The sequence below is a fragment of the Schistocerca nitens genome, chromosome 6, assembly GCF_023898315.1.
Source record: "Schistocerca nitens isolate TAMUIC-IGC-003100 chromosome 6, iqSchNite1.1, whole genome shotgun sequence".
Classification (NCBI taxonomy): domain Eukaryota; kingdom Metazoa; phylum Arthropoda; class Insecta; order Orthoptera; family Acrididae; genus Schistocerca; species Schistocerca nitens.
In genome coordinates, this window is record NC_064619.1 from 117,847,833 (window position 1) to 117,864,597 (window position 16,765).

At 40.0% G+C, this 16,765-nt stretch overlaps 1 protein-coding gene across 1 annotated transcript in view; it reads right to left on the minus strand.

Moving 5' to 3' along the window:
• Nucleotides 1-16,765, minus strand: part of LOC126262866 (uncharacterized) — a 91,033-nt gene that overhangs the window by 50,262 nt on the left and 24,006 nt on the right. The gene's annotated exons all lie outside the window — the stretch shown is intronic.

Consider the following 16,765-nt stretch of genomic DNA (forward strand, 5'->3'; position numbering starts at 1 on the left):
TAAATGAATTAAGTTGAAAGAAATCGTAAATTACACTACTGGCCATTAAAATTGCTACACCACGAAGGTGACGTGCTACAGACGCGAAATTTAACCGACAGGAAGAAGAGGCTGTGATACGCAAATGATTAGCTTTTCAGAGCATTCACACAAGGTTGGCGCCGGTGGCGACACCTACAAAGTGCTGAAATGAGGAAAGTTTCCAACCGATTTCTCATACACAAACAGCAGTTGACCGGCCTTGCCTGGTGAAACATTGTTGTGATGCCTCGTGTAAGGAGCAGAAATGCGTACCATCACGTTTCCGACTTTGATAAAGGTCGGATTGTAGCGAATCACGATTGCGGTTTATCGTATCGAGACATTGCTGCTCGCGTTGGTCGAAATCCAATGTTAGCAGAATACGGAATCGGTGGGTCCAGGGAGGTAATACGGAACGCCGTGCTGCAACCCACTGACCTCGTATCACTAGCAGCCGAGATGACAGGCATCTTATCCGCATGGCTGTAACGGATTGTGCAGCCACGTCTCGATCCCTGAGTCAACAGATGGGGACGTTTGCAAGACAACAACCATCTGCACGAACAGTTCGACGACGTTGGCAGCAGCATGGACTACAGGTCGGTGACCATGGCTGCGGTTACCCTTGACGCTGCATCACAGACAGGAGCGCCTGCGATGGTGTACTCAACGACGAACCTGGGTGCACGAATGGCAAAACGTCATTTTTTCGGATGAATCCAGGTTCTGTTTACAGCATCGTGATGGTCGCATCCGTGTTTGGCGACATCGCGGTGAACGCACATTGGAAGCGTGTATTCGTCATCGCCATACTGGCGTATCACCCGGGTGATGGTATGGGGTGCCATTGGTTACATGTCTCGGTCACCTCTTGTTCGCACTGACGGCACTTTGAACAGTGGACGCTACATTTTAGACGTGTTACGACCCGTGGCTCTACCCTTCATTCGATCCCTGCGAAACACTACATTTCAGTAGGATAATGCACGCCCGCACTTTGCAGGTCCTGTACGGGCGTTTCTGGATTCAGAAAATGTTTCACTGTTGCCCTGGGAAGCAGATTCTCCAGATCTCTCACCAATTGAAAACGTCTGGTCAATGGTGGCCGAGCAACTGGCTCGTCACAATACGCCAGTCACTTCTGTTGATGAACTGTGGTATCGTGTTGAGGCTGCATGGGCAGTACACACCACCCAAGCTCTGTTTGACTCAATGCCCAGGCGTATCAAGGCCGTTATTGCGGCCAGAGGTGGTTGTTCTGGGTACTGATTTCTCAGGATGTACTCACCCAAATTGCGTGAAAATGTAATCCCATGTCATTTCTAGTATAATATATTTGTCCAATGAATACCCGTTTATCATCTGCATTTCTTCTTGGTGTAGCAATTTTAATGGCCAGTAGTGTAAGTATCTTCATAGTTAATAGCATCTGTAATATTACTAGAAAAATTAGTCTCCAGAGATTATGATATTGAGTGATGCCCTCCGAATTTCAGGAGCAAAAAATATTTTCGCTTTTTCAGAGGAAAAGAGGAAAAGCGAAGAGGTAAATGTCAGAATTTCACAACAATCTACAAAATTTTAATCGTGACGACTGCTGAACACTGTGCCTGCTTATGTGTGGTACCACTTACTTAGCCTTTACGTCGACGCTGGCAGTCAATAACCTGCATTTAGCTTCAACTGTGAAACCGGTTTTGAGCTGCACACAAGAGCGTTAGCTAGGGGCAGGCAGAAGGAGCACGTGCCCCCTCCTGGAATCTGGGCCGCAGACTTTGTAATCATTACAGAACTCTCTGGCATTTCTCGGAATGACTGTCGAAATTGCAAATTTAGCATTTCGAACTGCAATTCTCATCGCTGTGGCTTAGACAAGCACAACATAACTTGCGTTCGTTTAGTCGTCAGGCCACTGGCGGTAAATTGGACGATTTGCTTGGCGCATCGGCGGTTGGGGCGCAGTTTTGCAGATTGCCGAAATAGAGTCACCAATACTTGCTGTTTCGCTCCCTCGTACAACCTGCTCTTGTCAACAGATAGCGAGGGGGATTAACAACCGTGTTCTAGTATACTGGCGAGACTGAGTGTGGATTTCCCGCACTCATATAGGCAAATGCTTGACTGATTCCCAAATGCCGCCTCAGATAATATACTGCCAGGAAAAAAAATTGTACTCCTGGAAAGACGACATCAATTTTTATCCGATGACGGCATATGCCACCTGGCGGTTAGTTGACGTACCGACAATGGTTTCAACGTCGTCCCTCAACAAATAGCGTAGTGGCATAGCTACCATAGTGCCATCTGTGACTACCCTTTAATAAGGAACACACAGAGCCAGAAGGTTTAGTGTGGTGTAAACGTATGAAGCAGGCAGGTAAGAACACCACGGAGACGCATTTGTGCTTCCTACAGTCAACAACGCGAGTTTGAAAAGGATCAAATTGTGTCCTTCCGGGTGGCGCGGTTGTCGAAGAATTGCCATACAAGTTGGACGTGTTGCGTCAGTTGTGTAACGATGCTGGTACCTGTGGTCACGTGAACATGCCCACACCTAAACACGAGGTTCTGGACGTCCACGCAGCACAGACACCCGCCAGCATCATCGTACTGGAAGGGCAGCGGTGGAAGGTGGTTCAGCTACCACTGAGCAAATAAGAGGATTCGTGAGCTATAGTGTCCCTATGAAATATTCAAGCCGATATATTTGAAGTAAATAACAAAAGGACTCTGAATAATATTGTGTGGACATAAACGACAAATTAATTATGAGAATGCATTAAATTAGCTCCAAAGAAAGCTATATCGATTGCAATGTAATAAAAAGACATTATTTATATTAGATGAGATCGTAGTGCATAACGTTCTCGAAACTAACATTATTATCTTTGTCATTATATATAAGAGAAAAAAGATATTTAAAATCACTTCGAGTGAGATAATTTCTTCTACTGTATGTAAGGTACGCTTGCCGTTGTAAAGTGGTAGCTTTTGTTCTATTTGTTCTCGTATGTACCGAATAATTCAAGTGTGTATTCTGTGCTTAGTGGAAATATATTTACAAAAAGTGAGTGCTAGGAGTTATTTAGCATTTTTTCAGTCTCTGCGAAGCGAGCAGCGGTGATCTTTGACTGGCAACAATTTGCCGCCATTACGCGGCGTATTTAAATTTTTTTTTTTGTGTGTGACATACCACCACAGCAGGAGCAGAAAGAATCATTTCAAGTTATTCAATTAACTAAAGTGCAAAGCTTCACTAATTTTATTTCGTCAAAAAATGCATACTTTCAAAGATACGATTTATTCTAGGTCAGTGAATTTAGCCTGCATTACATTTCACCGAAAGCATTCGAAATAATTTGCAGAGAGCCTGGCGCTCATTTGAAACATAATGTAATATTTATCTTTGGCCACCTATAAATCAGTATATATATTTCTTATATTATCCCTTTCTTGTGTTTCACTTAATAATAATAATAATTAATAACCACAGAAAGGAAGGGATAATACAGAGCCCAGCCGTTTCAACACTAACTGTTGCGAACTAACTGTTGCAGTGGGATTACAGGTATGCACACCTCTAGCCCTTCTTCCATTCACGCCACAGCATCGATGTACACAGCAGGACTGGTACCATCAGAGGATCACTTGGAAGACGCAATGGCGGACCATGGTCTTCCGTGATGAAAGAAGATTCTGCCTACACCCAAGTATTGGTAATCTGTGCATATGTCATAGACCTGGTGAGCACTGTCGCATACTTCATTTATCCAAGAGACACTGGCTGCACCCCAGACCTTATGGTCTGGGTTGCTATAAGCAACAGGAAGGTGGTGTAATGTTCCAAAAGGAACGTCCAGAACCTCATCTACGTGTGTGAGAATGATCATGTGACCACTGATTACACACACCGCCTGTGAAACTCAGCGTGCTCTGCAAGACGCGCAGCAACTTCCCTGGCCAGCACGATCTACAGGTTTGTCTCCAACCGAGCATGCGTAGGATACGATCTGACAAGAAGTGACTCATGCATGCATAACGTGTCCCAGGACAGTGTTGCCATCTGTACAATCGACTGGATGCCAAAGTCAGCGCCTGCATTGCCGTCCATGGAGACTACATCACGTACGAATACAGTTGTTGCAGTATGTGTCGATACCTGGTACTTCAGAACCGTTTGTGCTATTGATCTGTAAATATAATCATTTCATGTACTCCATATCCACTGTTGTTGTTGTTGTGGTCTTCAGTCCTGAGACTGGTTTGATGCAGCTCTCCGTGCTACTCTATCCTGTGCAAGCTTCTTCATCTCCCAGTACCTACTGCAACCTACATCCTTCTGAATCTGCTTAGCGTATTGATCTCTTAGTCTCCCTCTACGATTTTTACCCTCCACGCTGCCCTCCAATGCTAAATTTGTGATCCCTTGATGCCTCAAAACATGTCCTACCAACTGATCCCTTCTTCTAGTCAAGTTGTGCCACAAACTTCTCTTCTCCCCAATCCTATTCAGTACCTCCTCATTAGTTACGTGATCTACCCACCTTATGTTCAGCATTCTTCTGTAGCACCACATTTCGAAAGCTTCTATTCTCTTCTTGCCCAAACTGGTTATCGTCCATGTTTCACTTCCATACATGGCTACACTCCATACAAATACTTTCAGAAACGACTTCCTGACACTTAAATCTATACTCGATGTTAACAAATTTCTCTTCTTCAGAAACGATTTCCTTGCCATTGCCAGTCTACATTTTATATCCTCTCTACTTCGACCATCATCAGTTATTTTACTCCCCAAATAGCAAAACTCCTTTACTACTTTAAGTGTCTCATTTCCTAATCTAATCCCCTCAGCATCACCCGATTTAATTTGACTATATTCCATTATCCTCGTTTTGCTTTTGTTGATGTTCATCTTATATCCTCCTTTCAAGACACTGTCCATTCCGTTCAACTGTTCTTCCAAGTCCTTTGCTGTCTCTGACAGAATTACAATGTCATCGGCGAACCTCAAAGTTTTTACTTCTTCTCCACGAATTTTAATACCTACTCCGAATTTTTCTTTTGTTTCCTTTACTGCTTGCTCAATATACAGATTGAATAACATCGGGGAGAGGCTACAACCCTGTCTCACTCCCTTCCCAACCACTGCTTCCCTTTCATGCCCCTCGACTCTTATAACTGCCATCTGGTTTCTGTACAAATTGTAAATAGCCTTTCGCTCCCTGTATTTTACCCCTGCCACCTTCAGAATTTGAAAGAGAGTATTCCAGTTAACGTTGTCAAAAGCTTTCTCTAAGTCTACAAATGCTAGAAACGTAGGTTTGCCTTTTCTTAATCTTTCTTCTAAGATATGTCGTAAGGTTAGTATTGCCTCACGTGTTCCAACATTTCTACGGAATCCAAACTGATCTTCCCCGAGGTCCGCTTCTACTAGTTTTTCCATTCGTCTGTAAAGAATGTAAAGAATATCCACTATCGCGTTGATAAATATTGAGTGAATTGGAAACCTCTAAAAAGATGTACTAATTTTTTTTCGAGAAGTATATCATGCACAAACACTTAAAATACGACAACGCACAATACGAAGACTACATGATTCACAGACTTCCTTCCTTTACGGTGTGTGTCCCCTAGCACTTATACTTCCACAATTTGCTTGCAGAAACCACTTCTTCGAGTTCCTTGGCGTGCAAAGACCCCTCGCGCGTTGACTTCCACAAGTTCTGTCAACTTACAGAAGTTGCTTCCGCAGGTTAGTGGAAACAGTTTGTCACATTTTGCCGCAGGTACTTGCCGAACTTACCAGTTTCCGGAAGTTTTTCTCAAACTTGCAGAAGTTTTGTGTGTTCAATACCGATGTGAAAATGTCAGTCTCGAAAAGGACAATGCCGCAAAGACAGCTGGGCCGAAACAAATGTGTCTTTGGATATTATAATTGGCCGCCATCAGCCAAGGAAATGCGAAATGAATTCACTGATTGCTTTACTTCATCAGAAAGGAAAGTAGAGTGGCAGGAGACACGTCTTTAAATGTTAGCTTATTTGTTAATCTTAATGTAAACAAAAATGCATTGCGTTTATAATAAATACCGTTTCCAAAATTCGAAGAGTAATTAAATGTTGATCTCTTGGTGGTGCAGCCTGTAGCATTTTTTTATCTTGTTTTCAAATACATTACATTTGCAACAAAAGTAATAAATACTGTCTGCAAAAATCGAAGAGTAAAAGGCGAACTTTTAGCGAAATAGCTTGCAGCAATTTTGTGTCTTGTCTTCTAATGTACAACAGACAAGAAATTTTCTAAACTTGCATACAACATTCTCAGAAAGTTTTTATTCTGAGCGAAGTCCTCTCATTTTAGTTCAGTCAATAGTTTCTCTTGATATCTTAAATATGTAAACCTCTGTACCTATTTCTTTACTCAAGCATTTCTTTTTTTCCTAACTTTTTTTTCGTCATGATTTCTCCACAATAATAATAATACAACAAACGTGGTGGCTACTGCAGCTTTACAGCACAATGCTGTAACCTTCGACTTGCCCACCTCACGACGCGACTCTGGTGGAAACACTTCTGCAACTACTTGCAGTAAGTTTATGAAATTAACTTGCCCAGGAGACTTGCGGAAGTAAACTTGCGCAGGTTTTTGTTCTAATGTAAATAAGACGTCAAATGCGCGCGGAAGTTAGTCTACTTGCAAGTGACACACACCTTTAGATTACTTTAGGTTACTTCCCTATGTGCACAACTTCGTTACAACAGTGGGCTACCATTCGTTCATTGGACAAAGAAGAACCGACAAGGTTTGGTCAGACTGCGTTCCATTATACACGGTAGAGCTATTGTACAACTCCGACAGACTATACTGTATTACACATCTATGGACCCAGAAGCGTCAGACAAAAAAAAAAACATAAATACCATTTGCTGCGTTATAAGAGAGAAAAAATTGTGAAATTTCAAGGGCGAAGTGATAGCCAAGCAAATGCTCAGACTTTTCGTGGTGCAACACAACACAGCGCTCAGTTATATAGTTACAAATTCTTCATTCCAGTTGCCATAGCTGCGCAGTATCATGTTAAACTAAGGAGACGAAACTTACTTCAGTCCTATGCAGTTAAAAGGTCGCTTCTACAGACCAATTTCAAGGTTGTTATCACATTAATATCGTCGAATGCTGGCCCTAGTTACACGTTACCCAAACGACCGAAAAAATGTAACTTTCTAGGTACATTTTGTTAAACTTTTAGCATGCCTATCAACATTAAAAAGCAGAAGGCATGAAAAATGCAGTGAATCCATTAACTTCATGAGATGTGATTTTTACGCGCAAAAACTGGTTTATAGGTAGAATCGAAGTTGAATAAGAGTTTTTTACAATTTGTTTCGTTTTCTCACTTTGAGGAGTATTACTCAGTAGTATGTTTTGGTGCTTACTTTTGTTGACATTCAACAAGATTTCTTCACTTGATCCGATTTTATTTCCTATTTCACATTTTTAATGAACGGTGTGAAACTACCACAATTGTTATGTTATCCATGTTGGATCTTCTGAACTCCGCGGTCGTCTGTTTACATCCTTGGTGAATAGGAAATGAATGATGTCTTTATATCTTTGCTTAATGATAATCTCTGCATTGTAAACGAAAACAACAAATGTAGAGCAGATGTGTGACTCTCAATATTGACATTAAGAATACAATGTAGTGTGCACAGTAATTTGCAACATATGTAAAGTTTGCAGTACAACAACCCGTACACCGACCTGAAAAACCACATGGACCGTAACAAAATAATTCATGAATCATATTCGCAGTTCCGAATATTGGCAACCATCAGTTATATAATGGAATGACGACAATAAAAATTTGTACGGGACAAGGACTCGAACTCGGTGGCCTTACCATTTGGCTGTTCGAATACCACACACGGCCACACCCAAACTCCCATATGTCATCGGCCATGTGTCTACAACCTGTACTCGTACATCCATTATGTATATTCCCGCACAGGGAAGACATCTTACTTGAAAGTAGCTTGCCCGGTGTCGGCGGATAAATAAGATATTCAGCGCCTATGTTATTCCGAATTACAATGTGCGAAGGAACATTGCATCGTAATTCGGAATAACGCAGGCGCTGCAGTATGGCATAACAAGACAAATCTCATCTACTGGAACTTACGTAAGTAAATATAACTATTTCACATTATATCTAAATAAATTTAAGCACTTTAGGAGTTTTTAATAATGAAACATCTTATAAAGCGGCACTAAATATTTAAATACTCTTGTGCAGCGTCTGAGCGGGGAACATGCTTTCGATCAAAACGTCTAGGTAACTGAAAATATTAGCCATCTAAAGATGGACACGGTAGCCTGAAACCAGTTATGGCACTAAAATAACACATTTAAAAAGTATTTGTGGTTGGCTGCGTCATTCACCAACTACTGTAATTGATTTATGAATAAAAAAATCTTCTGCCAAAGTTTTTAGCTTTAATTCCTGACTCGTTGGGAAGAAGGAAGCAAGGAAGAAATGTTTAATGTTTCGTCGACGACGAAGTCATTAGAGACAGAGCAGCCCAGGCTCTAAATGGAGAACGAAATCGCCCACGCCCTTTCAAACAAACCACCTCCGTATTCACCTTAAGCAATTTAGGGAACTCACAGAAAACACAGATCTGGATGCTCGGACGGGGATTTCGACGATAGGCCTCCCGAATAAACGTCCAAGGGTTCTCTTACTACTGTCTGACTCACCTCGCTTGGTGAAATCATTGGATACACTGAATTCGGTCATAAGAGGATGTCTCTTCATATCGTTAAATAAAAGAGTGATTTCCGTATCCATATTAGTAATATAAAAACAAGTGCTTCGCATATCCTAATTACATATGCTTATATTTTAGGTATCAGTGTAACCAAATTTAGAAAAATAATTGAGTGAATAGCTACCAAATGTTTGTGGCACATTAATTTTACTAACTCAGTAAATCACTTACACACCGTGATGCAGCTGGCCTTACCTATGGGTTTTATGCAATCCATAATGTCTTCAAATACCACGAGCAATGTTTTCGTATTCTCTCCCTTGCTACCCACAGAAAAAACGAACAGGACCTTTTTGTAGGAAATTTAATGCACTTAAGTCGAGTACTGAGACACGATCTCGTTAGAGGCTGTAGTTTTCGGAATTATTCAACGACAAATTACAGAAGTTACCTTCAAATGCGTTTTTCTTGAGTGACTCGAAAACCGTGGCCTCCATCGAAAATGTATCCTAGTACAAAATTTAACTACGTTAAATTTCTTACAAAACCATTCCTGACAATCTTTTTGTATAGAACTAATAGTTTGTGCGTAGCGAGCGAGAGAATGTTAAAATCTTGTACTGGCTTTTTTTGGCGTTGCGGGTTGCATAAAACACGCAGCTAAGTACAGCTGAATCACCGTTACACAACAGGTCTAAATGGCAATTTTAGATTTTTGTCCCATATTGGATAAATTTCTGGCAGCGTCCACGACAGTACAACTGAGTATTCAAAGAAACATTTTAGTGGTAACCGTCAATTTTTCGATTGTTCCTTTGTAAAAATGTTGGGTGACAAGGGCACTCTTAATTCTACCCAGAAAGTTATATGTAAATCCACTGGTCTTCCAGTGCTCAGAGGTTACTCATTCAACGAGTTAATATCTGTTACACAATATATGGTATATTTCCTAATAAGCATGCTATTTCTCCATTGTCTTGTAATTAGTCGCAAAATGTAAAAATACAATAGCTTTTGCTTGCATGATTAATATTTTATTTTTCAATTTTATTATTAAACAATTGTCTACTTTCATGACCCTAAAGAACTACAGTGTTAATTAGACCACTGTAATATGTTCAAGTGTGTGTCGCAATATGAGGGATGCCTTTCTGGCCACTCTCGAAATGTTCATGTTGAAATAGTAGGTTGCTTCAAACACATTTAAAACACTTCCTCTTTTCCCCCATCGTTCTATAGTACAACAGTTTGATAATTTGTGCATGTAAACTATAATAATACAAACAAGAACAGAGAAAAGTTTAAAATATATCAGACAATATCAGACTGTCATTTAATAAAATTAAAATAAATTGTGAACCTATGAAGCGTGTGACAGGTCACTGTGCTTTAAGCTCGTTTAAATGTTACAGAATTCATTCCAAACCGGTACGCCCTAAGCTGTCGGCCACATCTACTAAACACACTGCGGCTGTTTTGGTGATGTCCAGGGAATTATTCATATTGTTTGGTCTTTTCCATTATTTGTTTTTTTAACTTTCATAAATTTTAGGTGCATTTATTACTTTTAGAAGTTTCAGCTTCTGTCCTACGTTTTACTATTCTACGTGCATTTGATGTATAAAGGACACAGTCAAATGAAACCGAGGCGGATGGAGAAAAGTACGAATCTGTTAATTATTTCTAAAATAATCGCTATAACTGTTAATACGTTTATCCCACGGTGAGCCAAGACAGCCAGTGAGTGCCTTCATGGAAAGATACTTGCGTTTGCCGACGGTATCACGATTGTACCCATGTGTGCACCTCTTCTTCCGAAGCAAATCGACGGCCACGAATGTTTTTATTCAGAACTCCTAAAATGTGAAAATCGCATGGGGAAGGATCGGGACTGTACGGAGGATGTGTAAACTGACGGTGTGTGGCGGAGGGTACCTTGAGTACCTCTATCGGTTCTCTCTTCTGTTCCAGTTGTAAGTAGGCTGTTTAGGTTTTTTTATTGGTAACGCCACCTCTGTATGAAAATCACTGGCTGTGCTGTGTGCAGTCTGTGGCTGCTTTGCATTGTTGTAATACTCGCCATTGTAGTGTTAGGCAGCTGGCTGTGAACAGCGCGTAGCGTTGGGCAGTTGGAGGTGTGCCGCCAGCAGTGGTGGATGTGGGGAGAGAGATGGCGGAGTTTTGAAATTTGTCATGAACTGCTATATTTATATATGATGATATCAAGGTAAATACATTGTTTGTTCTCTATTAATATCTTTCATTTGCTAACTATCCCTATCAGTAGTTAGTGCCTTCCATAGTTTGAATCTTTTATTTAGCTGGCAGTAGTGGCGCTTGCTGTATTGCAGTAGTGGGAGTAACCAAGATTTTTGTGAGGTAAGTGATTTGTGAAAAGTACAGGTTAATGTTAGTCAGGGCCATTCTCTTGTAGAGATTTTTGAAAGTCAGATTGCGTTGCGCTAAAAATATTGTGCGTCAGTTTAAGCACAGTCGTGTATAATTGTTCAAAAGGGGACGTTTCATATGTCGACCCTTAGCCGAGGATACCTCACTGGAATCTTCTGATTTTTTTCTTGTAGTTTGTGTAATTAGCGTAGATTTTGTTTATTGCTAGCGCGTAATTGTAGAGAGAATCTCCTTTGTAGTTGCAGTCTTTCATTGTTGTACAGTAAAACAGTTGTGACATGCATGTAGATTTGCACCAAGTATTTAACTAGACATTCTTTCCATTTCTATGTTAATGTGTTATCTTATTTTGCTTTTCAAATTGTGCTTTTCTGTGTTATCGTGTGAAATATTGTGACAATAATGGCGTGTGAAAAACGTAACACTAGGCTCCAAAGTAAACTGAGAAATAATAGTGACGACGAGCGTAGCTTGCCAGCACCACTGTGTAATGAATTAACAGACATTCAAAGTAGTAATTTGGTAACTGTGCATAGGGAAATGGAGCGGGCTGCAAACAATGGCGTAGACAGTGAAACTGGTAGTGAACAGGGAAGCATTATCGATCGATCGCTCGGCAACAGCTCGCCTCAGGAATCCGAAATGACAGGACACAATTTCGCAAATACTGTAGATTCAGGTTTTGGATCCTCACAGTTTTCTCAAATAAGTCAAGACACATTTTCTGCTTGTCAAAATGTGAATGTTTCCGGTGCAAATTCACTGCTGAAAAGCACTGAGGAACATGTTCCAGACACCAGTGCATTGTTATTACAATTAATACAACAAATGGGACAAACACAACAAAAGCTTCAAAAGTTAGACACAATGGAACAAAATCTTCGAAAGTTAGACACAATGGAACAATACCAGAGACAAACACAGCAACAGTTAGACGCAATGGAACAAAATCTTCAAAAGTTAGACTCATTGGAGCAAACTCTTGAACAAACACGTGAGGATTTAACTACTGAGTTACATCACATTGAATCGAAATGTCAAAAAGTCTGTAATGACGTAAAAACACAAATTTGTGAGCATTTCCAACCTATTTTTTCGCGTCATCAAAATGCACTACAGAATCATGAAGCAGCCATAAAAGAACTGCAAACTACTGTTCATGAAAATCATGAGACCTTGCAAGCTAAATTTGACTCAGTTGCATCTACCGATTCGGTTACGCAACTTGCAAAAACTCAGGAAAACTTGAAGGACACAGTAGATTCGATTTCAACACAAATGGGCACTCTGAAACTTGGTTCAGAAAAACACACTGAGGAAATGTGTTCACTATCGGAGAAAGTAGCCGAACTTTCGGATCAGGTCACTAACTTATCTACAAAGGTAGATGATGATCTGAATGACACAAGACCTGTAGCCTTCACTGACACAGAAGAGTATGAACAAATTAGAAAATTCAAACAAAATCAAAATCAAATCAATACACAGTAAAAAAGAGAAATCCGGGAAGTACAAGATCAGTTGACGCAGGTAATACAAGAATTACATATTTCAGAGGACACTCGCGCTCCACTACGGGAAGAGGGACATAGAAATACGGAACAACCACAAAATAATAACACAGGACATTTCGGAAATTATGAAAGAAATTGGCAAGGCGCATTGGCTTTTGAGAGGGAACCGCCGACACGACGTAACAATGACCGATATGCTACTCGCCGACACGATGATTTTGACTATAAGCTGTTCATTACTACACGTAAATTCAAAACGTTTAAGAATTCTGCCAACGACATTCATCCACAAGCGTGGCTCCATCAATTCTCTCATTGTTTTCCTCCCAACTGGTCATTGGAGCACAGGTTAGAATTTATGTGTGGCTACTTGGAGAATGAACCAGCTGTAAGAATGCGATCGGTCATTCACGATTGTCACAGTGAAAGAGAATTTTATCATGCCTTCCTCTCAGCGTATTGGTCTCAAGCTACACAAGACCGAGTAAAACATAGCATCATAATGATGAAACGATTCGAACAATCTGAATTTTCCAGTCTTATGAAATATTTTGAAGACATGTTGCATAAGAATCAGTATCTTTCAAACCCATACAGCCCCTCAGAACTCATCCGCATTTGCTTAATCAAATTACCTGAACATTTACGGCATATTATTTTAGCAGGACGTTGCAAAGACGACATTGAAGCTTTTCAGGGACTGTTACAAGAACTGGAAATTGACACTGACAATCGCGGAACGCAGGAGCACAACAATTACAGATCACATCCGTCGCAATTCCGCCATGAAAGAAATAATAACTGGACGCGACAAGGCTATTCTCACAACACAAATCGTGACCGAAACAGACACCACCCGTACGACAACCGTTGGCAGAGTAGTAATAATTTCAGGGAAAGATCACCTCTCCGTGGTAATGACTATCACAGAGACAATCAGAGAAACAGACAATATGGGAACCAAAATAATTACTATCACGGGAGACAGAATAACTTCAGACGCAACGGTCCACCGTGCAGTGATAATTCAGGGAGAAATTCTCCACCACTTAACCGACAAGAAAGAAACTATGGCATCTACCGACATGACGACAGACGATATGATCGTAGTGACAGACCTGAATTGCATCAGAACTGGCGGGATTCAAACAGAGCAGGGCCTTCTCGTCAGAGTGAATTTGTAGAAGTTCGGTCTCCTAATCCCAATAACGGCGCGCGCCAACAAAGAGACAGACAATGACTCGCACAGCAGGCAGCCGCGTGCGCCCGCTGGCTCCGAGAAAAATAACATAGATGCTAACCTTGAGGAAAATTCCAGTATTCTTTACCGTCGTATACCACATGATAATTACGTTCAAGTTGAAACTCTGAGTACTATGAAGAGTAAAGGATTACCCCACATTTCACATGTAAAACCGTTTCTTGAATGATAATCTGCTTTTTGACTTTGTCTTTGCCATAAAATTTTTCACTTCACGCTACTAGTATGCATTGTCAGACTTAGAAACTGTTACCATGCAACAATGTTTGAAGTTAAATATCCAGTCAAGAACCAAGAGAACTTATTTAAACAGAAATTACGAATGTATTGTTATAGTGAACAGACGTCACAGTGTCGTTGTGTGTGTGCATTCTTGCGTGTTAGTTGCACGATTACGCAACGACTGTAAGGCTTACATGCTTGGAACATTTGCCAGTACTGCTAATGAGATTTTAATGCAACATTTTGGTTTACTCGAAAATACATTCTGAATTTAAAGTACATTCAGTGAGATACCAGATGACACAGTGGTTAGTTTATGTGACAGCTACACGATTTTATCACGACGCTACTAATGAGTGACAATTTACAATGTTGCTTTTGCGATGTATCTGTTTTATATCTGCACAGTTTTTCTGAATTCTTCTGGAAAGTAAAACAGGTTTTAGTAGTAACTTTTGTGGTATAGCTACAATGAGACTGCCTTTTCCGTAGCACAACAATACGTTACAGCACAGTACTTTCCTCATCACGGCAATAAGCGTAATAACTAAGATATCTATATGCAAAGCATTTCACTTTTGTGTATCATGAGGTAAGCACATTGACTTCTGCGGAACTTAGCTTTCGGAGGACGATAACTACGACACTTCCACAGAGATTATCTCACAACAAGCCGCACAGTTTAGCGCTACAGGACACGCATTTCAGTGATTAATTTTGTACTTAAAACATTTATTTTTAAAAAAATTTTTGAATTGCAAAGAAAGTTTTCCGTGATACATTTCATTCCATTGCTGTAATCTGTAACACCTGAGGGTATAATTACATTAATCCTCAGGGGGGTACACACTTACTTTGTGTATCATGTGTTTGGCAAGCACAAGGAGCCCTAGCTAATATGGTATTTGCTTATACAACTTTACAGATCGGTACCATATTTCTCCAACACAGTATTACACAGCTATCAGATCATTTAACTGAGAGACAAACATTTTTTTTACTACGTCAGTGAAAGATGTTTACGCAATTACACAGTTGGATACCTTCACACTTATGAAATTGTATTTTGTCTGTACTTTGTAAATTGTTCATATTTTTTCGGAACCATTGTGATACTATGAGAGCTTTGAATGATGTATTTGGTATGAGATCATGATTTTTAAGGTACGTTTGAGGTAGATGACACTATCGAAATGAGCAGAGAATATGTTTTAGGGTTTTGAAATTATTGCAGAAAGCTACGACGTTTTTGAGATTTGACTGAGGTGTTATGATGTTATTTTTATGACGACGATGTGTATTATGCTGTTGAGGTGTGTTTATGATCAATAAGCTGATGCTATATAAGGAATGTGATTACATGTTTATATGTATATGAATAATGAATAGAAGTTAGGGACTATGGTTTGTGAAAAAGGTTGTTGGAAACCAAGAATCGTACTTTAAGAGTTATGAAATGTGTGTATATGCGTGAATGTATCACAATGCTGGCGAAAATTTTTTGGACGCTGTTATATTTATAGGATTTTGTTTCTACAGATTTGTAACCCAAATTCTTGACCTGTGAAATATATTTATATGAGACTGTCACTGTAGCGGAAACTGGTGTCATAAATATTTCGGTAAGAAAGTTCAGTGACCACCTGCACGTAATGCGTCGTGGGCACCCAGCTGAGCGGCCAGGTGTGTCAGACGCCTGGAAAAAAAGCCATTATTGCGAGCCCTTTTCAGCGGCACAGGTAAAAAAAAAGGGAGGCCATTATCCTCGCTATTGACGTTTCTTTGTAGAGAGCATCGCAAAAACGACACGGTCGAACTTGAAAACATATGTTGACACTGTGGAGCTCTTAATTTATGATATTTACAGAAATGCCTAATGAAATGACGAGAAATATTTTTACATCTGCACACCTGATTCTGACAAGCGTCTTTCTACGAGAGTTGAGAGAATTTCTACTAACTTATGAAATGTCACATGACTATTGAATGATATTTTTATGCTTTGGTTTGCGTAATTGCTTATTTCATTTGATATCTGGTTTCCAGCTGTCTTGCAGCATTGGTTTCATAAAATAAAATTAAATGCATTTGCTAATGTGAACACTTTCTGTCAACAGATCTATTAAATAATTTCTTTATGATCCACATTCTTCGAAAAAGGAGCTCTTGGAATGGAAAGAACAATAAGAAGGGACTAGTAACAGGAACTGCATACATAATTTTCTTTTCAACTACTTGGTAATTTTTTTTTGGTAGAGTAAGTTATTGTGATGCATCACTCTAGTGATAAGATGTGACATAGGTATTAGACATGGCCATTTTTGGTGTAATATTTTTTCTGCTTGAGCTATGTCATGTTTAGAGATAAGTTTTTTTCTTGCTGCTGCTGTTTGCCAGGCATAGTGCTACTGAATTTTAATTTGTGTTACTCTGTTAAGCCAGATTTATTTTTCTTGTTTGCTGCTCATTGCCTTATATTAGTTGTAATATTGCTGCTTGCTTTGACAATTTCCATTTTTTTCATTGCTATTTGTATTAATTGTTTTGTGCTGCTGCACTGC